General features: G+C 45.2%; 2 long non-coding RNA genes across 3 annotated transcripts; one reads left to right on the top strand and one right to left on the bottom strand.

Moving 5' to 3' along the window:
• Window positions 1-600: 600 nt before the first annotated feature.
• LOC133820728 (uncharacterized) lies at window positions 601-4,102 on the bottom strand. 2 transcript variants are annotated; one of them, XR_009887140.1, is made up of 4 exons: window positions 3,682-4,102; window positions 3,521-3,599; window positions 1,907-1,972; window positions 601-846 (listed from the first exon to the last, which is right to left on the bottom strand). It is a non-coding gene; the product is annotated as an uncharacterized LOC133820728 (long non-coding RNA). The 2 variants fall into 2 exon arrangements; XR_009887134.1 differs by having other exon boundaries at window positions 3,521-4,102.
• A 2,420-nt stretch (window positions 4,103-6,522) lies between these two features.
• LOC133820717 (uncharacterized) lies at window positions 6,523-22,680 on the top strand. The gene is made up of 3 exons (XR_009887123.1): window positions 6,523-7,239; window positions 7,325-7,569; window positions 22,366-22,680. It is a non-coding gene; the product is annotated as an uncharacterized LOC133820717 (long non-coding RNA).
• Window positions 22,681-24,188: the final 1,508 nt, after the last annotated feature.

Raw genomic sequence — 24,188 nt, 5'->3', positions numbered from 1 at the left:
GTCCATCAGCTCCTCATAAGAAATTTCCCCGTCGCCGAGTTCTGCACTAGCCACTTCCTCCACTGGCAGGTTCTCAGCTACAACTACACCAATGTCCTACAACCTAGTCGGTTTGCAAGGTCTTTACAAAAAGTATCAACAAGACCCTCATAGCATAACCTAAACTAAGATGTCCATCAACATATCCAGCTCTATGTCGGTATCCTCGTCAGACTGCTCGAGATCCTCATCTGGCTCTACTGAAGACTTCCGTCATGTACTGCGTACATTGCCAAATGGCACGCCAATGTCGACATTCGTACTTGAAATGGCAAGGAATTCTCATCGTTAAAGAGTCTATAGAAAAATCGATTCTAGGGGAAGGGATCATGGGTAGTTTTCCTATCACAGGGTCACCTATCTCAGGTATATCAACCATAACCTACAATTTATAGAATTGAGGTGACTTAAAAGAAAACAACATACTAAAGGAAGAAACAGTACTTACAGTGAGTTCCGGTCTATCTTTGCGAAATGTACATGTGGGTTGTTTACAGAACCGGCTCAACTCGAGCTCTGATACCAACTGTAACGACCCGGATTTTCAAGACTCGATAATGCGGAAATATAAATGTTTTCATTTAACAAAATGTCTCAAAAACCCATAGAAAAAAAACTTTTTAAAAAGTCGTATGGCCATACTTAACATTTAGTTACAAACATGTTTTACAAAGATTAGAGTGAGCCTAGTTTAGGAAAATTACACAACATTTCCAAAAATAAAAAGGCTTCCCAAAAGGTCGGTCCACATGTACATTTGCAAGGAAGACTCCAGCGCTCACTGCTCTGCCTTGCCCTTGCTCTTACCTACAACATGAAACAACTAGGTAAGCGAAAACGCTTAGTAAGATCAACTTTCAAACAAAGCATGTAGAGAATTAGGGTTCCGGACCCATCCGGACCCTAAACAATCAATTTCAAGAACGCTACAGCGTCCTGGCAAACTTATGGTCATGCCTGATAACCAATGATAAATTAATTCGTAACTAGATAAAAATCCTGCACTCAGAAAAATCCCAGAACAAGCAGATATATTATATCACAACTATATCTTATCAACAATTATATCCCTGCACTCAGAAAATCCCAGAGCAAGCAGATATATTATATCACAACTATATCTTATCAACAATTATATCCCGCACTCAGAAAATCCCAGAGCAAGCAGATATATTATAACACCAAATAATTCGAGACCAACGCTCGACAATTTCCAACAACTCATGCGTAACGCGCCCTCCAACATAATTGCTAATCTGTAAAAGAGAACTGAGTCCCCACACTAAGATCTAGCCAATAAATATTCTCATCAAGGGTAACTATCGTGTTACCTAGGGCATCGCTACATATTCAAGAGTGTAATCCAATTTACACGATTTTATGGAGACTTCTATGTTAATCAGTGGTGCTGGTGAGCAGCTGCCCCTAGGGTGTTCAACCTCACTCTATCTTGGCAACCCCTAGTATCTCTAGGCACTCTCACGGAATGGCCAATATTCACGGCTGCTATCCGGGAATAACTTATCAGAGCACTTGCTCGGATTCTAACCGTCCAATGATTAAGTAAGCATGAGGGCCCCTAGGTCCCATTTATCTTGGCGCCCCTAGGTTTAACCAGCTTATCCTCATCTCATGGCCACTCGTCTCAGTAATGAACCGGACATAAATAAAATCAAGCAGTGTGACGGGGATCAACCGTCTAGGATATGACGGACTTCTACCGTTCATATTTTCTAAATCAGCACTCACTAGACTAACGTCTCTAAGAAACTCTCCATGACAGCCTATATATATGCATGTATCCCTATACTAACATACAAGACAATAATCATTTCATGTTGCAGCCATACAATATAAGTTGACTTACTTGGAGTCCTTAGCGCTCAGCAGGTTTTCACCCTCCAATGTTCAGTCCAGTTACGCTTAGCCAATACTGTAGTTATCCATACAGTATACTCGGATTAATTATGGCACTCATAATTCATTATTATTATTTTGGGCAGTTTGGTCATTTTAATAAAAGTCATATGTAAGGATTTACAATCCTTATTTGGTTTTAAACCTATTAAGGAAAGTTATACAAAATATTCGAGACTAAACCCTAAGTCTCGGGGAGACCTATCCTAAGGTCTCGATACCTAGGCTCGGGTATCACAATGGTATTTCCCACAATCCGCTAAAAATCTTATTCTTTCCAGGTATCGCTATTAACCCGCACTTTCGACTAGTCGGTTAAAATATGTAAGATTTTAGCCGGTATTATATCCAGAAAATACAAATAAATTCCTTAATTATTTTTAAAGAAAATAAACTCTTTAAATTTTCCTTTTATTTTTCTTAAGGTTTTAATATCTAAAAACCGTTTTAAGAAAATTGCCTAATTTGTCTTAATTAGGAAAACCGTTATAAATTTCTCATCTTGACTAATTAATTTTCCAAAAGCAATTAATCAATTTTACTTACTAGGAAAATAATTTATTTAATTATTTTTCTCAAAATATAGGGTTTTAAACCCTCTTTTAATTTATTAACTATTAATAAATTAAATCTCTTATTTTTAAAAAGAATAAAAACTCTTTAATAAAAATAATTCATTTAAACTCAAAGGGATAATTTTAGTGAAAATATGATTTCAAGACTTACCAATTTATATCTTGAAATAAGCAAAATTTTACTTTTTACCTTATGTTCCAAAATCTCAATTTTACACTAAGTGTAAAATACCTAATTTTCATATTTTTAACTACATACTTCGTTAGTTCATAACTTGAAATTTACTTACCCAATTGTTACCAAAATTTCTCAATTCCATTTTTTGTTATGCCATTTAGCCCTTTGTAAAATCTTAGGTCAAAATGAGCATTTTTTATTGGTGAAATCATTTTCCAACAATGAGGTAAAAATGACCTTATTTTCAAGTCCTTATTTTTTCCAAACTTTGACAGTTAATAACTTTCAAACCGTTCAATATTTTCTTACCAAATTTTACAGTGGACTAATAGGTTATGCCAGAAATATGTCCAAAATTTTTTAGAAAAAACTGGGTTCATTTGCCCTATACAGTGGCTGTCCAAACTTGGTTCCGAAAATAAAAATACGAAAAAACAGTTTTTTACCTAAACTTTGAAATAGCATAACTTACTCATTTCTAAACATTTTTTAGTGTTTCAAAAGCTCAATTTTATGTACTCAATCTCAACAACATCACAGTACAATTTAATTTTACAAAACCAATATACAGTGGCTGCTTGACCCCTTGGAAGTCACAGCTCAAAACATGTTTTGTTTTAGGGTATCCTACAAAACCCTTGGGGGTTTTGGTTCCCATTTTCAAAAATCAATACACATGCATCATAAAAATTATTAAACAACTACCATAACCTTATTACATCATCAACAAGAAACTCTAAGCATTAGATATACAAAATAATGCTTAAAACTAAAAACCCTACAACAAAATCATCAAAAGTAAACTTTTTACCTCTTTGGTGTTCTTGCTTAAGGTTTGGACCTTCCTATAAGCTTTGACTCCTTCAAAACCTTTCAAAAACCCTAACAAACTTCCCCCAACAACATAGTCAATTAGCTATTTGAAACTCTATGCTTAAAACTTTACAAAAGCCTAGATTAGTGAAAGTTTACCTTAGGGAAAATACTTCCTAGACCAAGACTTAGCCTCAAAGTTTCCTTGGTGTTCTTGGGCTTGAAAAATGGAGAGAACACTTTGAGAGGTCTCCAAAAATCAGATGAGTGAATGAGAGAGGGAGAGTGATCGGTTCTTAGTGTGGGAATTGCTCACAAAACTCATCAAAATATCACAAAGCACTTAAGTGCTTTTCTACCCACTTGCCCACTTGACTTCTTCATTAAATGGGAGTTAAACTTTATAACATTTGGGTTCACACCACTCTAAAGTAGCACATGACCGGCCACCTTATGCCATATATGATCATTTCATTTTTATTTTTTTTTTAATAAAGGTTTCATAAGAAGAAAAGTCCAAATTGGCTTTTGACACCTTTTTTCACTCTTATTAAGTTTTAATCACCAAACTTAACATTAATTAATTAAATTAAATGTCTCTCACATTTAATTTAATTAATCACATAATAAAATTTAACCTAAGGTCCATTCATGGAATAAAATTCCCCATTTCGGTAAAATTAGGCATTTAACACAAAATGCCCTAAAATTTCCATTTTCTTTTAGGTTTATTATTTTTGACCAAACTTTAACTTTTATGAATGTATTTTATGCCCAAAATATAATTGCCATGATTTTTCATTTTATTTTCCGAGATTTTTACCCGATCAGGGTTTTTGTGTCGGTCCAGGACCGAAAGTCTTATCCTGACTTTTAAAATCACAATATTCATATTTTGGCTAGCAATAACTCATGGAATACTTCCAAACAAAATATAATATTATTTAAAATAATATTCTTAACCCGGGGGAGAAATCCCGACCCGAGTCGTTTAAAGGTACCCGAAAACGTAGGACGTTACAATAGAACCCCTTAGAAACATTTCTGAAACTGCTCTGAATGGAAGACTTAATAATGCGTCCCACATCAATTGTTTTCCCCTTCAAGATAGCATATAGAAGTATAGCAGTATCCACACTCACATCACTAACATGTTTAGTGGGAAATAATTTTGCATTAATAAACTTATGCCATGCTTTTTCAATAACTCCCATCGCCTCTCTCTTAAATTTAATAGGATGACCTGTTTCAGTTAACTTCCATTGGGTATTTGGCTTACACAGAAATTGGATAATCTCATTCAAGTCAGGATTATCAACGATTTGGCTGTACTCATCATTGTCAATGCTAGGAAGCCCATAAAATTGATTTATGGCTGCACTTGAGAAGTTCACATTAACTCCTCGCACCGTAGCCATAGCTGTAAATTGAGAAATTCCATTAGCATAGAACTCTCTGACAATAGGGATTACTGCAGCATCTGGTTGTGAACAAAATTTCGTCCAATGTATTTTCTCAATCTGTTCTGCAATAGATGGATACCCATGACGAATCTCCATATCGAACCCCCTTTCTTCAATCATCGTTTTCTGTTTCACTGCCGCATCTTGATAGCGTTTGAATGCCTCCTAAGAAATAAATTTGGTGGCATCAAACTCAACCTCAGATGAGGAAACACCTTTAGCATTCTTTCGAGATCTCTTTGGAGCCATTCGTCAGTTCAAGACTCAAAGATAACCTTCCTTAAACACAAATAATTAAGCACTACAAGAATAATTCAAAATACCCCAAAATATAAAGTCAAAATCCTCTAATTACTCCCAACAAACTTCTGTTAAACCAATAAACACTTCCTCTTCAAAAATATTCAATTAATTCCCCTTAAAACTGAAACATACTCCTCTAAGAACTTTCATCAAACACTTAGTAGGAAAAGACTAACCAATAGTGAAAAAGTATGTTATAGTGTTTCAATCTTCCCAAAATTTGAATTATTACTAATATAACAACATAATCACTTAATCTAAGCCAATTATCACAATATATAAATATTTCATCCACCAAAAACCAATTAATACAAAATACCCAAAATCATATTCTTGAATACTCAAAACCCAATAATCAAAGAATCAAGAAAAGGTACTTACTTGTAATTGACTATAGATTTTGAAAGGAAATTTGTGTAGACAATGATGATTTTGATGATAATGTGTGAAAAGTTGTAAAAAGATTGAAGATTGATGATAGGATTTAATGATTTTTTTTTTGGAAATAATTGGAGTGAAAATGAGAGAGAAATGATGAAATGATATGAAAAAAATGAGAGTGATTTTTCAGTTTTGGGTCTTTGTGTGGGGAGTGAATTTTTTTTTTCTTTTCTGAAAATGTGAAGTGGCCGCGGGAACTGAAGTGTATTTAGAGTAAGTACATAATTAATATTCATTTTATTCTTTGTTCAATCTACTCTTTAATTAACAATATTGACATTGTTAATTAATTAACAGGGAACACCTAACTGAGGTGCAACAAAGAGATATGGCTGCCAATCATAAATTGATACATAAGAAAGAGTTTCGTTCATGGTTTCATAAGAAGGTAACTTGTACTTAGCAAATTGCATACTACAAATTACATTTTCATTCTAATATATTTCTTTATTATTAGATATATGGCTTGCACCAGCATGGGCCATTAGAGCATGCTGATGAATTACTAGCTTTAGCATCTGGGTCAGATCTATTGGCTTACTCCTACCAAGCATGTATAGTGAACGGAGTTCGATTTGTTTCATACAATCGAGATCAGAATTGAATTACACAAAATAGTGGAGTGTGTGTTGCTGGAACAAAAGGTTTTAACTATTACGAGCAACTTGAAGAAATACTCCAGCTGTCTTTTACTGGTTCTTATTCGATGGTATTATTTCGATGTAAATGGTTCAATACAGATCCAAAAAAAAAAGAAAACCATCACTGTAAATAATATTACTAGTATCAATGTTAGCGGTGAATGGTATAAATATGAACCGTTCATACTAGCTAGTCAAGCAAAACAAGTATTCTACATCGATGATCTCGTTAGAGGACGAGATTGGAAAGTTGTCCAAGAAGTGAATCATCAGCAAGTTTGGGACTTTCCAGATGCTTCAGATATGATTGCTGATGTTGATGTTGTACATGACACTAACTCATCGAATTTTGTTTTGACTGTGGATCTCAGAGAGTTGGTTGTTCAGCAATCTGATGTACCAGCGACTCAAGTCAACACGGCCCATCGACCTTCTTTAGTTGTTCAAGAAGATGATGGATTTATTAATGACAATGAAGATGATATGGTAGACAGTGTAGAAGAAGTAGAAGATGAGGGTGAATTAATTGTCGACCTTAGTGATGATAATACTGATGATGTGTGCCCGATAGATGTTGATGTAATTATTGAGGATAGTGACTATTCTACTTAGTTTTGTATCTAGTGTTCAATGTATTATACATATTGAGAAATAAAAAGTTCGTTTCCAAATAGCATGTTTCAAATTACCTAATCAATTGAAATAATACTCAATAAATTAATTATAAATAATAATTAAATATTAAAATAGATAGGTTAAATTACTGTCGTGTTAGTAGATGTCAGCAGATGTGGCTAGAGCTCACGGTGGAGACGCTGGCGGTGATCCTCCACCGGATCCTACTAGGATCCCGACTACATGCGAGTCAGGTAATTTTTTTGTTATTTTATTTACTCACATATGTTTATCATGTATATACTAATATTCTATGTATTATTAATAAAAAAAATACAGGAATCCCAACTAAGAAAAAGGGTCGTGGCGCAGCTATTGGAAAAGATCTAGAGGAGAGGCGGCGTAAAAATGGAAAACCACTGGAAGTAGCATTTTGCCCATGAACGTACAAGGTTGTTGGGGGCGAGCACGCTGCTTTTGTCCGCCTTGTGGGAACCCAAATTAAAACGAAAGTTCCCGGACATTACGGTTCATGGGAATTAGTGCCTAAACAATACAAGGATCAGGTCCTTGGCATAATTCAGGTAAAAATAGTATTAAATATATTTTTTAAAATTTTCTCTTTAATATAGTACATATATTATTAATATGTTTAATTTTCAATTTAGTACTGTTATCCAGATTTCCGGATAGCGTTTAGATTGATGACCTCGGGGAAGCAGAATTATCGATGTCTTTAACGGTAGGTGACCAGAGCTCGCGGATGAACAGAAAGGCTTCGCCTCTCCCGTTTAGTGTCCGGATTACTCTTCCAAGCAAACACAATACGGAAACTCGTCAACTCTCCCGGACTCCCGAAGGGGTATCCTTCGGGGAAGCTCCTTCCAGGAGAAGCTCTTCGAGTGGTCTCCGCGGAAGCAGTTCCGTGCCTCGCACGGAACAAAGCCAAACGGTCGAGTCCTGGAGGAGGCATATTTGGAATGATATCCGCCTGACACAGGATCCCGCCTGACACGCCCGTCAGGTCAAAGCCGCACACATCCCAGCACGCCTAAGGGTACCTTTTCGCCTACTGTTCCGCTGACAACTTGGAAAAGACGGCTGACTTTGTGTGTTCCCCATACTTTCACGTAAATATACCCACATAGAGTCTTGTAGCCATGCTACTACAGTAATTGTATCCCTATTTATGGCTGGTGTAATTAAGACTCATGTACGTAGAGAAAAACCCTAATCCAAAACCCTAGCTATAAAGACCCCTTCATTTTACAAGAAGAGGAACGAACAAATCATATAGCAAAAACTCTACTAAAATCTCTCTAGCTTCATCTTCTTCAAGAGAACCCGAGAGAAACACTGTGAGTGTGTGAAGTTCTTGTGCACCAGCCATCTTACTATAACCTTTTCCAAGTATAATAACATCGACTCATGGACTAGGGCTTGTTAACGCCTGAACCACGTAAAAACACTGTTTGTTTAGTTACATTTCAGCATTTCTACAGTTCTTTTCTTTTTATTATTCTGTTAGTTATTCGTTTCCGAAAAACTCGGTAAACATTTTGGTGCTTTCATTGAGAGCTGTAGGAAGTTGTTAGTCAGCTCTTTTTCTGTGTACGTTTTTTGTATTCACTTCGTGCTAAAGAGATGGTGACTACGAGAAAATCCGCTGTTGACAAAAATGCTACGGTCAACCCCGATACCGTGATGGAAGATGTGGTGCAAAGCGAACCCTTGAACTACCAAGGTGAAGACCCGACATCCCGCCAGGATCGGGTCAGTACCGAAGATACAACATACTTAGAAGACGAAGAAGAGTATGTCCAAGACGGTTATTACAAGGACGGCTGCTACTACGAGAAGGACCCAGAACTGGTCCAAGTAGCCGAAGAACTGGTGGCCACCAAGGCCAAGCTTGCTGAGCAGGAGCGCGTCTCCGAAAGAATGCAACGCATGATGGAGCGCCTCCAAAGTAAGTTCAGAGACCTAGGCGACTCGGACGAGGATGCCTCTGTTCTAGGTGGTGCTGATGCCCCCATGACGGATCCAACCGCTGCTGGACCATCCAAAGCCGCCCCTAACAAGGGCAAAGGAAAAGTTGGAGAGCCTGTGCGCGCTGACGCCCCTGCACCTCCTAAAGGCGTGAATCACCAGGCCGACTGCCCCCCCGCGCGCAGAAGGTCTCTGGCGCTCCTAAGCCCAGACATCCTTCAGCCCCAAGGGGGCACTCTGTGCCTAAAGGGCCCGGTGCTAAGGCACCCAGGCCTAGGGGAAGGAACAACCGCCCCAGTGATTCCGTCAACCAGGACGGTCGGGCTGCGAACTCGCACTCCGAGGATAGCTGGTCCACGGTGGACCTAAGAAGAAGGTTGGAGGCCAAGTATGAAAAGGCCAAAGGAGAAAAGGCCCGGCCTCGCGGAGATGACCTCCGAAATCATATTAATGACAAGCTCCGGGGACGTGACCTCCCGGAGAGTGATACGAAGAGGCTCGAGGAACAGATTGCTGCCTTGACCAAGCTGGTCCGGAAGCAAAGTGGGGCCCTGTCAGACTCTGAGGAGGAAGACCCGGAACCATGTATTCGGAGGATCGCGGAAACGTCCCTCCCGGATAACTTCAAAATGCCTCACATAGAATTATATGATGGGAGAACAGACCCGCGTACCCACCTAGCTAAATACAATAAAATGATGCAAGTGGCGCGTGTCAGTGAGGACACCAAATGCATGTGCTTCTCACTCACCCTTACCAAGTCCGCGGAGGACTGGTGGAAAAGATTAGCTCCCGGATCAATCCACAGTTGGAAGGAGCTACAATCTGCGTTTAGGAGGCAGTTTATTGCTGCCCGCGACCACGACATGGAGGTTGGTTCCTTAACCAACATCAAGCAGCAACCCACTGAGAACCTCAAAGCTTTCATTCAGAGAATGATGGAAGCTGCTGCAAAAACCAAGGTCAGCGATGACATGAAGCTGATCGCCCTTCAATCGGGCCTTACTGTCGGCTCCCTGCTATGGGGGGAAATGCAAAGGAGACGGGCAGAAACGCTGTCCGAATTCATGTCAAAAGCTCAGGGAATCATCAACCTTGAGGATGCCTACCAGCAGGCCTTTGGAGTTCCCCCGGCTCCAACGCCTTCCGTGACTGCGCCGAGCTTTGCTTCGCAAGCTCCCGCACCAGCCCTCACGCTTCCAGGAGCCCGATTCACTCCAAGTGTGTATGGGCCTTCCGCGTCTGCTCAGACGCCGAGTCAAACCCATTTCTCTGGGTACGGAGTTGTACAAACCGGATGTAGTATCGCTCCTGGCATTCCGCTGCCGCAAGCGGAAGCCCCTGAACGAAATTTGAGCCAATCGCGGAGCAAGCGAAGCGGAAGAAACTCCAACCGGGGAGACCATTCAAAGAAACCCCGGAAGGACTATGAGCCCAAGTTCACGGAATATACCAGTTTGATAGACTCGCGAGAGAATGTCTACCGGGAGACCTGTAATATGGTCAACTAGAGGAAGCCCCCGAAAGTGTCTCACGGAGGAAGGCGTCCGCGAGACTCCAATAAGAGGTGTGAGTTCCACGGAGACGTGGGGCACACCACGAATGAGTGCCTTCAGCTGAAGGATGAGATCGAGTCCCTGGCAAGAGCGGGACACCTCGGTCAGTGGGTGAGGATACCCATTATCTATCCCGGACAGGGGGTAGTTCACGGAGCTGCATATTCCCCGGGACAGAGGGGGGCCGCTAGCGCTCCTGGAGCCGGTCACCCCCAAGCTCCCGGGTCTCAGTTCCCAGCACTTCCTGCTCCACCCGCTCCGGCGCCCATTGCCTTGTTGGCACCAGGACCAGGCAACCCATATCCGCCCGGCCTTGCTCCGCCACCCGTTGACGGACACATCGCCACCATTTCCGGAGGACCACACCTTGCCGGAAGCACCCGCAACTCCCAGAAGAGGTACTTGAGGGAGTTAGAGCACGCCGAGGAGATGTGCGCCTTGGTTCAATCACCTGCTCAACGTCCCCGAATGATGGATCTTCCCATCACCTTCACGGAGGACGATGTTCGACATGTGCACTTCCCCCACAACGATCCCCTCGTGGTGGAAGCCCAGATTGCCAATAAGAAGGTCTCACGGATATTGGTCGATAACGGAAGCTCCGTGAACATCCTCTTCAAAGCGGCCTTCCACGCGATCGGATTGACTGAGACAGACCTGGCCCCATGCCCCATCCAGCTTCAAGGTTTCAATGGGGACGCACTCATGCCATTAGGCAAAATTCAACTTCCAGTCACCCTCAGAGGAGAAAGCGACGCTTGTGCCTTCAAGCATAGCACATTCGTGGTGGTCGACTGCCCCACGGCGTATAATGCCATCTTAGGCCGACCGGTCCTGATCGATTGTGGGGCCATAACCTCGATACGCCACTTATGTTTGAAGTTTCCATGCGACGATGGGCGTATTGGCACCCTCCGAGGAGACCAAAGAAGTGCACGGAGCTGTTATAACGTCTCCGTCCGATCCGTCTACACGGTCCAAGAGACGTTTGCTGCCATTCCTTTGGCGGAAGACTCACCAGAAACTGGGGGTGCTCAGGAGGCATACTTTGACGAACTCGACCCAAGAGTGGGAATCGAGAAAGCAATATAGCCGATGGAGGAAGTCGAAGAGGTGATCCTCAACCCGGGAGAACCCACCAAGGTCATTCAGGTGGGGAAAAACCTGCCGTCGGCCATTCGAGATAAGATCGTGGCCACTGTGAAGGATAATCAGGATATCCTGGCATGGTGCCACGCTGATATGACGGGGATTAATCCCAATGTTGCGTGCCACGCACTCAACATAGACCCATCTGCAACTCCAATTCGCCAAAAGAGGAGGCCGCTGGACCCAGTGAGAGCCGAAGCTGTCAAAGCTGAAGTGGACAAATTGATGTCCATAGGCTTTCTCCAGGAGTCGCACTATCCCGTGTGGTTGGCCAACCCAGTTCTGGTCCCGAAACCCGATGGGTCCTGGAGAATGTGCATTGACTTCACGGACCTAAACAAGGCCTGCCCAAAAGATTGTTTCCCTCTTCCGCGAATCGATCAGATGGTAGACGCTACTTCCGAGTACGAACTCTTATCCTTCATGGATGCGTACTCCGGATACAACCAGATCAAGATGCATGTCGCGGACCAGGAACACACCAGCTTCCTCACGGACAAGGGTGTCTACTGTTACGTGGTCATGCCTTTCGGTTTGAAGAATGCTGGGGCGACGTACCAGCGTCTGGTAAACAGAATGTTCAAGGACCAACTAGGGAGGAACATGGAGGTGTACGTGGACGACATGTTGGTAAAGTCCAAGACCTCCGGGGACCACAGTGACGACCTTGAGGAAGCTTTCGCCGTGATCCGAAAGTACGGGATGAAACTAAATCCAAAGAAATGTACTTTCGGGGTTTCGTCTGGGAAGTTCCTCGGTTTCATTGTCAGCTCCCGCGGAGTGGAAGCCAACCCTAAGAAAATAAAGGCGTTCATAGACATGCCTTCCCCCCGGAAACATAAGGATGTCCAGAGCGTTACCGGAAGGATAGCTGCTCTCAGCCGCTTCGTATCCAAGGCCACTGACAAGTGTATCCCCTTCTTCAATGTGTTGCGAGGAAACAAGAAGTTCGAGTGGATCCCCGAATGCGAAGCAGCCTTCCAACACCTCAAAGAACATTTAACCCGAGCTCCCATTATGTCCAAACCTGTCGAAGGAGAGGCGTTGTTCTTATACTTAGCTGTGACTAAGCACGCAGTGAGTGCCGCCCTCGTCCAGGAAGATGGCCGTATCCAGCTCCCTGTGTATTATGTAAGCAAGAGGTTATTGGACGCCGAGTCCAGATATTCGATGATCGAGAAACTATCCCTCTGCTTGCTGATTGCTTCACGGAAGCTGAGGCCATATTTCCAGGCGCACACCATCAAAGTACTCACCAACCACCCTCTCCGACAAGTCCTGCAAAAACCCGAGTCTTCTGGCAGATTGCTTAAGTGGGCCATGGAACTGAGCCAGTTCGACGTCCACTACCAACCACGTGTTTCAATAAAAGGTCAAGCTCTCGCGGATTTTATTGTGGAATGCTCGGGAATGAATGACCTCCCGGAAGATCCTGTCCCGGAACTTCCCACCTGGAAGGTCTATGTAGACGGAGCCTCAAATGAAAAAGGAGCTGGGGCGGGGGTCATCCTAATATCTCCCCAAGGGCATCAGCTCCAGAGTGCCATCCGTTTCGCGTTCCCAGCATCCAACAACGAGGCAGAGCACGAAGCCATGTTAGCTGGGTTACGACTGGCCAGAGAAGTCGGAGCCCAAAAAATCGAAGTATACAGCGACTCCCTACTTGTGGTAAACCAAATATCCAGGGAATACCAGACGAAAGGCGAAAGGATGGCTGCCTACGTGTCTCTCTCCCGTGACCTACTGCAGCATTTCAAAGGCTACCAAATCCGCCAGGTCCCCCGCGACCAGAACTCACTCGCGGACACGCTGGCCAAGCTTGCAACGGACCCGGAGATTGAACAGTATGGCTTAGTCCCCATCGGGCACTTAGAAGCCCCCAGTACTGAGACACGAAGGATAAACACCATCATCGACCATTCCCACTCCTGGATAGGACCCATCCTCAGATTTCTCACCACCGGAGAGCTCCCCACTGATAAAGCTGACGCAAGGAAGCTCCAATATCAAGCTCCCCGATACGTGGTTATGGATGGAAAGCTTTACCGCAGGGGGTTGTCCATACCCTTCCTTAGGTGTGTTGCCGGAACCGAAGTCAGCACCATCATCCATGAGATTCACGGAGGCTTCTGTGGCGATCATACTTCCGGGCTGAGCCTCTCCAAAAAGATCCTTCGACAAGGATACTTCTGGCCCACAATGAAGAAGGATTGTGTGGATTATGTCAGGAAATGTGAGCAGTGCCAGAGGTACGCCAAGGTTCCGCGAGCGCCGCCTACAGAAATTACCCTAATGACCAGCCCCTGGCCGTTCGCCGTTTGGGGCATTGACCTTGTAGGTTCCCTCCCAACTGGAAAGGGTGGAGTGAAGTACGCCATAGTCGCGGTAGACTACTTCACCAAATGGGTTGAAGCTGAACCTATGAGCACGGTCACATCTAAAAAAGCACTGGACTTTGTCATCAGGAATATAGTGTGTCGTTTTGGGCTTCCACGAAAAATTGTGTCCGACAACGGAAAGCAGTTTGACAGTGAACACTTCACGAACTTCTGTGCTTCGCATGGAATTATCAAAAGCTTTTCCGCAGTCGCCAGACCCCAGGCTAATGGGCAAGTGGAAGCTGCAAACAAAATATTAAAGACCATGTTAAAGAAAAAACTCCAAGCCTGCAAGGCTCACTGGCCGGAAGAACTTCCGCGAGTACTTTGGGCCTATCGCACAACAGAGAGAACTTCGACGGGGCACACGCCTTATTCCATGACCTTCAGTTGCGAGGCCGTCATTCCAGTAGAAACTATGATCCCCTCTCACAGGCAAGATACCTACGATCCTACCCGGAACCATGCCCTTCTCCAGGAGTCCTTGGACATGATCGAAGAGCTTCGTGAGCAGTCGCAGGTCCAACTAAAAATGTACCAAGGCAAGATAGCCCGACACTTTAACACGAGAGTCCAGAGCCGTACATTCGAAGTTGGGGATCTTGTCCTACGGAGAGAATTTCCTGCTACGCAGGATCCGGGAGTAGGAGTCCTCGGACCCAACTGGGAAGGCCCCTACGAAGTCCAAGAAAAAGTGAGCCATGGGACGTATCACTTAAAGAGACTCGACGGATCTAAAGTCCCGCGCGCCTGGAACGCGGAGCACCTCCGCCGTTACTACCAGTAGGCCCCGGACCATCCAGTCGGAAGTCCTTGGTGAAATTAGCAAAAGTGAAAAATGTGGAAATAATCCTCCCTGTTGTAAAACTCACGCCTAGCAGGCTAATTTAATGAAACACGGAGAGATTCACTCCGCTTTTACTGCACTTTTTATCCCTGTGTTCAAAGCTGCGTTTTAACAAGTGACCACGCGGTCCGGAGACGTTCGGACCCCACGCTCACTTGGGGGGTATACATGGCTAAGGCATAGCCATACGCCCCTTGAACAAAACGTACACAGAACACCACTTATGTGCTAGCATTGTGTTTGAAATTTTTAAATTGTTTGAAATGTTTAAATTGTTAAGCTTAGGTTTATTTGTTGCCATGAACATGCTTGCATTACGTGTCATATGTGCATTATGTGCATTATGTGCTTATATGAAAATTGCCATGGAAATGCCTGCCATTATGTATCATGAAAATTATCTCCTGTGTAGCCCAGCGATGGACGGGACTGGGGGATGAGGCACGTTCATAGAGCTACGCCAAAACACCCCCAACTCCCTGACAGGTCCTTTGCAGAATTCTCCGCGATCGCTGTAGAGCTTTGCTTCGCAAGCTCCAGCTCCGGGTCTCGAAAGGCGAAAGATGGCAAGATCCGCGAGCGCTGTAGAGCTTTGCTTCGCAAGCTCCAGCTCCGGGTCTGGGAAGGCGAAAGATGGCAAGATCCGCGAGCGCTGTAGAGCTTTGCTTCGCAAGCTCCAGCTCCGGATCCCGCAAGGCGAAAGATGGCAAGATCCGCGAGCACTGTAGAGCTTTGCTTCGCAAGCTCCAGCTCCGGGTCCCGCAAGGCGAAAGATGGCAAGATCCGCGAGCACTGTAGAGCTTTGCTTCGCAAGCTCCAGCTCCGGGTCCCGCAAGGCGAAAGATGGCAAGACCCGTGATCGCTGTAAAGCTCTGCATCGCAAGCTCCAGCTCCGGGTCCCGCGAGGCGAAAGATGGCAAGATCCGCGAGCACTGTAGAGCTTTGCTTCGCAAGCTCCAGCTCCGGGTCCCGCGAGGCGAAAGATGGCAAGATCCGCGACCGTTGTAAGCCTTGCTTCGCAGGCTCCAAATCCGGATCTCACAAAATAATGCATGGCAAGCTCCATGGCCATTGCAAGTTTCAGCTCCAGAAGCAGACATGCTCGATCCCCCACTCACAGCTGGCCTTGCTTCGCAAAGCCCCTGCTCCAGGATCACACCTGGTGGGCGTGGCGATTTCCCCGACAGCAATGAGCCTTGCCTCGCAGGGCTCCATGCCAGATCCCTGAAGTCAGCCACCATGAGGTTCGCAACAACAGTTAGTTTTGCTTCGCAAAGATCTAACCTTAAGTCTATCGACGCTCACCAAAAGAACTCCCGTTCCAAACAATGGAACGACTCACCTTAGCAATCCCAGCGAACAGTGTAACTACAAGTCCCAGGATTGGCTATTTGCCTCAGGAAAGCTAAAATACGGTGAAAGGAGCCTGGCCGTTGGAACCAGGAAACCTTCGTAACCTAGAAACTACGTGGGAAAAGACATCATCCGTTAAAGCTTCAAGTGGGAAGTGCATAGGTTTTGGCCGTTGGAACCAAAACCCCATACGCCCCTACAACAGTTTCTACCGTATAAATGTCTACCCTAAGCGCAAAGATAAATAAAGAACTCGGCAGAAAAGAAAGGAGAATGCTATGATTATGGCAAAAATGTCCGCAATGAAAAACTCAAAATGAAAAATAATTAAAGATAAAACCCCTTCAAGCATTGGGGGTAACTACAGCTTCCACGACCGCAGCTTCGGGGGCATCGGTTTCAACCGAGGCTGGCGGAGTCGGCTCATTGGAAGGCGGAACTTGGTCATGAGAAGGTTCGGAGGTCCCCGCCTCTCCGGGATCTCCCGCCTCAGGAGCTTCAGCACGTTCGTCAATGTTGTAAGTTTGGACGTACGCCTCTGGGCCCTGATCCCACACGAGTAGCTTCTCCCTCATGGCTTCGGCATCATCTCCCAGATAGCCTAATACCTCCGGGTTCACTTTCCAGAGTTGATGCATGAGGACCACATGCGATATATTAATCGTCCTGTTCAGTATCACCTCAGCATCCTCCTTCTCCTTCAAGCGCTCCGCCTCGGAGGTTGCCAGCTGTGCTTCCGCGACAGTTAGTTGAGCCCTCAATTTTTCCATTTCGGCCTTGGAGGCATCCCGCTCCCCCTTAAGAGAATCAATCTCCTTGCGCTGCTCCCTATTTTGGTTCAGCACGGATTGCTTCTCGGTCACATGCCCCCTGGTAGTGAATTGCAAGGCCCCGATCTCTTTATCCTTCTCGGCGAGCCCCAACTGCAGCATAGACACGAGATCCCTGCTCCTCTTATGGAGTTGCTCCTCCTCGTGCAGCTTACTCTGAAGAGTGGAATATTCCTCTTGCCGCTTAAGGAGGAGATCATTTTTTGATTGCAAGCGAGCTTCCAGGGTATCCTTCTCCACCTTGGCTTGGGACAGCTCTTCCCGGAGCTTAGAGTTTTCGGCCTTCATCCCATCCGACCGCTGTCTAAACTCATTCTCTGCCTTGGCCCGGTACTCTTGATATTTGGCAAGGTATTTCTTGTCCGCCTCTTCCTCAGTCGTGCGCCGGGCCTGATCAATCTTCTCCGAGGCCTCCAAGGCCTGTTGGATCAGTTTCTGCTTCTCCGCCTCCAAGGCCTGGCGAGCCAGCTGGCTCTCCTCCAGTTGAACCAGAACTGCACCAACCTCCCGGAACGAGCGTTCCGCGATCATAGAGGCCTGCAAGGAAAGACAACAGAATGAGCTAAAGCCGGACAAAAAGACAGATGATCCCAAAAAATAACAACTGACGGCTTACCCCGGATAGTTGCTGCTTCACAGCGTGTGTCAGTAACAGCGGATCCTTACTGCTACTGATGGCCCATTTCTCAGAATTGAGCTCGCATAAGCTCAGGGCCATGTCCTCCATCATCTCAGCTCCGAACGGCGCCAATGCACGTCCGAGCCTAGGCACCAGCCTCTTCTCCAAGGCTGGACCATCCAAAACCGCTCCGGCAGGGTGAAGAGATCTCACCCCCTCGGCCAGCTCAGCTCTCTTCACGGCAGACAAGTTATCTGCCCTTCCCTGAGTAACAGCCTTCTCCGCCTCTAACCGCCTCTTCAAAAAACTATCGGCCCGTCTTACACCCTCCAGGAGGGCAGCGGGGAAACTGGTTGGCTTCCGCGGAAAGTGGAACTTCAGGCCAGGCAGGGGAAGATTGGTTGTCTGAGAAGAAGGAGACCCCGGAAGGGTGGACCCCCTTTGAGCCGGAGGAGGAGGCAGACGGGGTATTAAGGCCCCGTTCTGTTGCTTTTGCTGCTGCGGCAGCAGAAGTAATTGCCCTTGTTGCTGCTGCTGGTTTGGATGTTGTTGTCGCTGCTGCTGCGGCGTTGGTGATTGTCTCTCTTGTTCTTGTTGCTGCTGTTTTTGTAGTTGTGGTTGCTGTCGTTGCTGTTGTTGTTGCCTTCGACCGGGAGAAGAGTGTCTAAGGCGTTTGTTCTTAGCGCCCTCAGCATCTTCTCCGGGACGCTTGCTCACCCCAGTTGTCCTCACGGGGAACACAAGCTCTTCCCCGTCGCTGCTGCTACTCGAGACCATCATAGTCTCGGAAGGCCCGTCAGCAGGAGACTTCTCTACCCTTGGAGACGCTTGCGCCTCGCCACTTGTCTTCTTGGGGGAGGCAGCTTTACCTCCCCTACCAGCCTTGGTCTTCCGTCCTTTCCCCGTGGACGGGTCTTGGCTGGTGGCAGCCTTCTTAATGAGCAAAGTAACCCTCCCCAACATCTTGGCTTCAGGATACTCTGCAAGAAACGTACAAAGCAAGGTTAACGAACCAACAAGCAATGAGAAAGAAGATAAGCGGAAGACAAGACAATCAACAACATAAAAGCACAAGCAAGCCTGCCAGCAGGGAACAAGAAACAAGAAAAAGAAAAGTTTGAAAGGGACGACCATGCACGAGAAATGTGGATGGCCTCCCCCGAGCAAAACAAAACATCGCTTCCTGCTCCAGGAAGCTCCCGTACTCCTTGAAGTCCGGGAATGACATGCTGAGAGAAGAAGGGTCAACCATGATGACACCTTCTGGCAGACTACCGTCACTCAAACACCAGAGGAGCTCATCTACCCTATCGCAATATCTGTCGAAGGGTATCCTACGCGGATCTAGCCTAAGGAAACGGGGATCAAACCCCATCTGAGAGGTCCGGGAAACCTCAGACAGGCTGGGGGTATGGATCAATCGAAAACTAGTCTTACCTCTCCCGGAGGTACTGGCCTCCGGAGCCCCTTCGTTAGGGTAAGCCGCGGCGTGGCGAGCCTCGATCTCCTCTTCCTCCGGCTGGGGGTCGGGGAACCTCTCCGCCCAACTAGGAGATAAAGTATTTTCGTCCCGGGCTGCTTGGGTGATCACCTTAGACAGCTCCAGGGCAATCTGCTCCCGGATGTCAGCTGACACCTGAGTTTGCCCCCTGCCACTCACTGGCTCGATGTTTTGGAAGGAGGCAAGTAACCCATACTCCCTCAACGATTCGGAGGTCACAAGTCCCTCCACTTTCAACTCTTCCTCAGAAAGCCCTTCGTAGAACTTGGACCTCCTTATCATCTCCGCGCAGCGAGGTGTCCGCGGAATGACTTCTGCAAAAATCAAATACAAGCGTTAGAGATCCTCCCAAAAGGCAAATCAAACGCAAAGAAACAAAGTTGAAAAAGAGAGGAAGGAGCACTTACCAGGGATTTTGAAGTCCAAAGATAGGGTTGGCACCCTCTTCAGCGGGAAGCCAGTCGTCAGGAACCAGTATTCCCGGAGGTCTGGAACCCTCGCGGTATGACAAGTGGGGCACATCACGTCCGGGTGCCTTTCCAGCCTGTAAAACCCCACCTTGTCTGAATGACCCCTCATAGGCTGAGACTTCAACCCGTAAAAGTACAGCACCTCCTCCGGGGTAGGAGCTTCCAGTCTCCGGGACTTGCAAAAGATGAACCACCCTGCTAAGAGCTTGTAGCTGGGAGGAATCAACTGGAAGGGGGCAATCCCCGCCTTCACACAGAAATTGGCGAAGTAACTCCTTAGGGGCAAGTGCGCCCCACACACTATGTGTGCCCAGCTCCAGGCACCAAAGCCCTCGTGACTCTGGCTAGCTGACTCGCCCAGCACCGACAGACGGTGCCACATCAGACCTGGGATGTTCTTCAGGCCTGCCTCAGAGGAATACAGCTCCAGCATGCCATAATTCCTGAAAAGGTTCGGCTTTTGGTCCATCTCCTAGATGGAACTATTGGAGGTTGGTGGGCTAGCCGCGACCACTTTCGCCTTTCCTTTCCCCTTTCCACCAGCGACAGGAGAGCCCTTCTCTTGGGCAGAATCAGCCTCCCCCACAGCAAGGAGTTGTTCCTTTGAGATGTTCGTCACTGGACAAAAGAAAAGAAAGAAGAAAACACTCTAAGCAGTCAGCACCCTTGTCATACCCTAGTGGTATCAAAGGCGTCGGGGAGACCCTCCCCGAAAACTGCTTGGAGAGGCTCCCACCGAGCTTGCCGAGGGATTGGCACCATGCCACCCGAAGGACAGCAAGGAACCAGACTCAGACCCCGAGCCTAAGCCCACCAAAAGAAGTGTTTTTCCAGAGAAAGACACCCTAAAGGCGTTCATGCTTATGCCCTAAAACAGCAAAACAAGGGACGACTTTCCAAACGCAAATCGCCAAAGCATGCAGAAAAGGCTACTTATCGACTCACAATCAATCACATGCCTACCAAAGCCCTATTCACACATGCACATAAGCAATAATGGCAGAAACCTCTACTCTAACAACTACCAACAACCTAAGGTTTGGGAGGAAAGAGCAAAGTAGAAATACTTACTGATATTCGGGTAGTTGGAGGTTGAAGGAGTAACTGGATCACTGCACAGCACGATCGCGAGAAGTAAAAGCTGCAAAGACGAACGGCGATTCAAACCAGGAACTTCGGGGAATAAACCCACTGCCAAATCAAAAAGAAAAGTTTCCAGATACTTACCAAAAAGAAATGGCAAGTTCGGGGGAACGTAAGCTGGGAAGCCTGAGAGTTCGAAGGTTTGGAAATCTGAAAATCCTAAAGATGGAGAATCTGAAAGCGTAAAGAGGAAGAAAGGTCCTTTCCCTCGTTTTTATAGCAGGGAAGAAGCCGTTTCGAATTCCTCAAGTGGACGGTCCTGATCTTCCCATTCCGTGTGCATCAGATCCAACGGCTGGAGAGGAAGCGACGATCCTATTTATGACTCCTCGGATGGGAATAAAGTATTTATTTCCCATCATTACACCACCTCGGGCCCGGAGTACCATTAAAAACCGTCAAATCATTAGTCAGATGACTGACGCACGCATACTCAACCAGTCGCCTCACGCACACGTCTTGGTCACAGAACCATTCCCAGAATGACACGTGGTCCTTGTCGCACTTGAGTACTTGATCTCAAACAGAAGAAATTCCCTTTCTTTTTCATACTAACACTCAGGCGGGAAAAAGGAACCCTTCCGGGAACACAGAAGGTGCCCCCTCGCCTAATCTAAGAAACCGATTGTACAAGCTCCCGGATCTCTCAAAGCTCCGTGACCTTGGGGGGTAAATGTTATCCAGATTTCCGGATAGCGTTTAGATTGATGACCTCGGGGAAGCAGAATTATCGATGTCTTTCACTGTAGGTGACCAGAGCTCGCGGATGAACAGAAAGGCTTCGCCTCTCCCGTTTAGTGTCCGGATTACTCTTCCAAGCAAACACAATACGGAAACTCGTCAACTCTCCCGGACTCCCGAAGGGGTATCCTTCGGGGAAGCTCCTTCCAGGAGAAGCTCTTCGAGTGGTCTCCGCGGAAGCAGTTCCGTGCCTCGCACGGAACAAAGCCAAACGGTCGAGTCCTGGAGGAGGCATATTTGGAATGATATCTGCCTGACACGCCCGTCAGGTCAAAGCCGCACACATCCCAGCACGCCTAAGGGTACCTTTTCGCCTACTGTTCCGCTGACAACTTGGAAAAGACGGCTGACTTTGTGTGTTCCCCATACTTTCACGTAAATATACCCACATAGAGTCTTGTAGCCATGCTACTACAGTAATTGTATCCCTATTTATGGCTGGTGTAATTAAGACTCATGTACGTAGAGAAAAACCCTAATCCAAAACCCTAGCTATAAAGACCCCTTCATTTTACAAGAAGAGGAACGAACAAATCATATAGCAAAAACTCTACTAAAATCTCTCTAGCTTCATCTTCTTCAAGAGAACCCAAGAGAAACACTGTGAGTGTGTGAAGTTCTTGTGCACCAGCCATCTTACTATAACCTTTTCCAAGTATAATAACATCGACTCGTGGACTAGGGCTTGTTAACGCCTGAACCACGTAAAAACACTGTTTGTTTAGTTACATTTCAGCATTTCTACAGTTCTTATCTTTTTATTATTCTGTTAGTTATTCGTTTCCGAAAAACTCGGTAAACAAGTACTATTATCAAATAGCGGGCCGCGAGGATTTCTTAAAGTGTTTAGATGGTATCGATCGAGAGATGAAAGACCGATACCGTAATAGGAAAACACTAAGACACGAACACTTTGAGAAACACTACAATGGACCGGAGGATTGGGATAAGGTTCTAAACAACCCAACCAATGATGTTAACAAGGAGGAGTGGAAGCAGATCTGTCAGTTATTTACAAGTCCACAATTTATTGCGCGCTCCATAAAGAATAAGGAAAATCGGAAGAAACAAAAGTATTCTACAACGCAAGGTACAAAATCGCTGGCAGCCGTCCGTTTTGAAAAAGTAAGTAAAAGATAAAATATTATCAAAATTATGTTCTTTTAAATTATATGTTCTTTTAAATTATATGTTCTCTAACATTTGGGTTATATTTTTTAGACCAACCTGAACCTCATTGAGTCATGGAAGGATTATCATTGGAAGAAAGCAACAAATGATTTCGTGAACGATGATGCTCGCCAAGATTATGTAAGTTTGAATTATATTTTTTAATATTAATAGAGTTATATTTAATGTTAGTGTCTAACATTTTTTGAAAACAGGAAAAACTGAAGGCTGATTTTGAGTTACAAACTCAGCAAACATCCACTGATGCTTCTAATAATGATAGTCCGTCAACAGTTGATCAGGTGGAGGTGCTACAAAAATTATTAGGCCAAAGGCATGGACATGTGCGAGGAGTGGGCCGCAAATTGAAGGGGTCGGGGTCGGGGTCATCATCTACCCAACACTCTCACTTCAGCGAGTCTCAAGTTCCTCCTCATCATTCAAGAGAATATATAGAAAAATTGGAGAATAATCTACAGAAATTGACTGATCAAGTTAATTTCTTAACTCAATATTTTGTACCTTCATTTCGTCCACCAAACGTTCAGATGCCGCCTGTGCTTGATGGTGACAATATTTCTAGGGCTTCGTCTTCTCCACCTCCAGCTCCAACTCATCCTTCTATGTACGGGGCAGCGCCGTCTCAACATATGGTACCTCCATATATGTACGGAGCAACACCTTATCCGTGTCTGATTCCACCGTCCTCCCAGCCATCGTATCCCTACATGTATGGAGCTGGATCGTCCACATTACCTCCCCAATATCCTTGGCCGATGCCGCCACCGCAGCAATCACAACCACAGCCACCGCAACAACCACAACAAGAAGACAATAGGGAGGAGGACGAGGCAGCTGATTTAGGAGACAAGGTTTATTTTATTATTAATTATTGTTAAATTTTATGAACAATATGAATATTTTCTATGTTAATGTATTATGAATATGTACAATTGTTATTTTAATAAACTAATTTGAATATTTAATATAATATTTTTATTTTTAATATATTTGTTTTCAATTATTTAAATTTTAAATAATAATTTCGATAAATAATTAATTAAAATTGTATTTAATTAATTAATTTTATTATTTTTTTATAAATAAAATAGTATTAGGGGCGACACTGTCGCCCCTGATAATATGCCACGTGCAACCATTTGGGGCGACATAGTATAGTATTAGGGGCGACTAATGGAGTATCAGGGGCGACATATCGACAAAAAAATTCAAAATTTTCAAATTTTTTAGGCGACATTTCAAGTTTTAGGGGCGACTATGTCGCCTCTGATATTTGAATATCAGGGGCGACCCTTCGAGTCGCCCCTAATGTACCCTTCAGGGACATTTTTCCACGGGCGACTAATCAGGGCCGACTTTTCAGGTTATTAGGGGCGACATGCGTTGCCCCTAAAACTCATTTTTGTTGTAGTGGTTTATGTTATGATGATGTTATG

The sequence above is a fragment of the Humulus lupulus genome, chromosome 1, assembly GCF_963169125.1.
Source record: "Humulus lupulus chromosome 1, drHumLupu1.1, whole genome shotgun sequence".
NCBI lineage: Eukaryota > Viridiplantae > Streptophyta > Magnoliopsida > Rosales > Cannabaceae > Humulus > Humulus lupulus.
The sequence above is the reverse complement of the archived record's forward strand: the minus strand, read 5'-3'. Positions and strand labels throughout refer to the sequence as shown.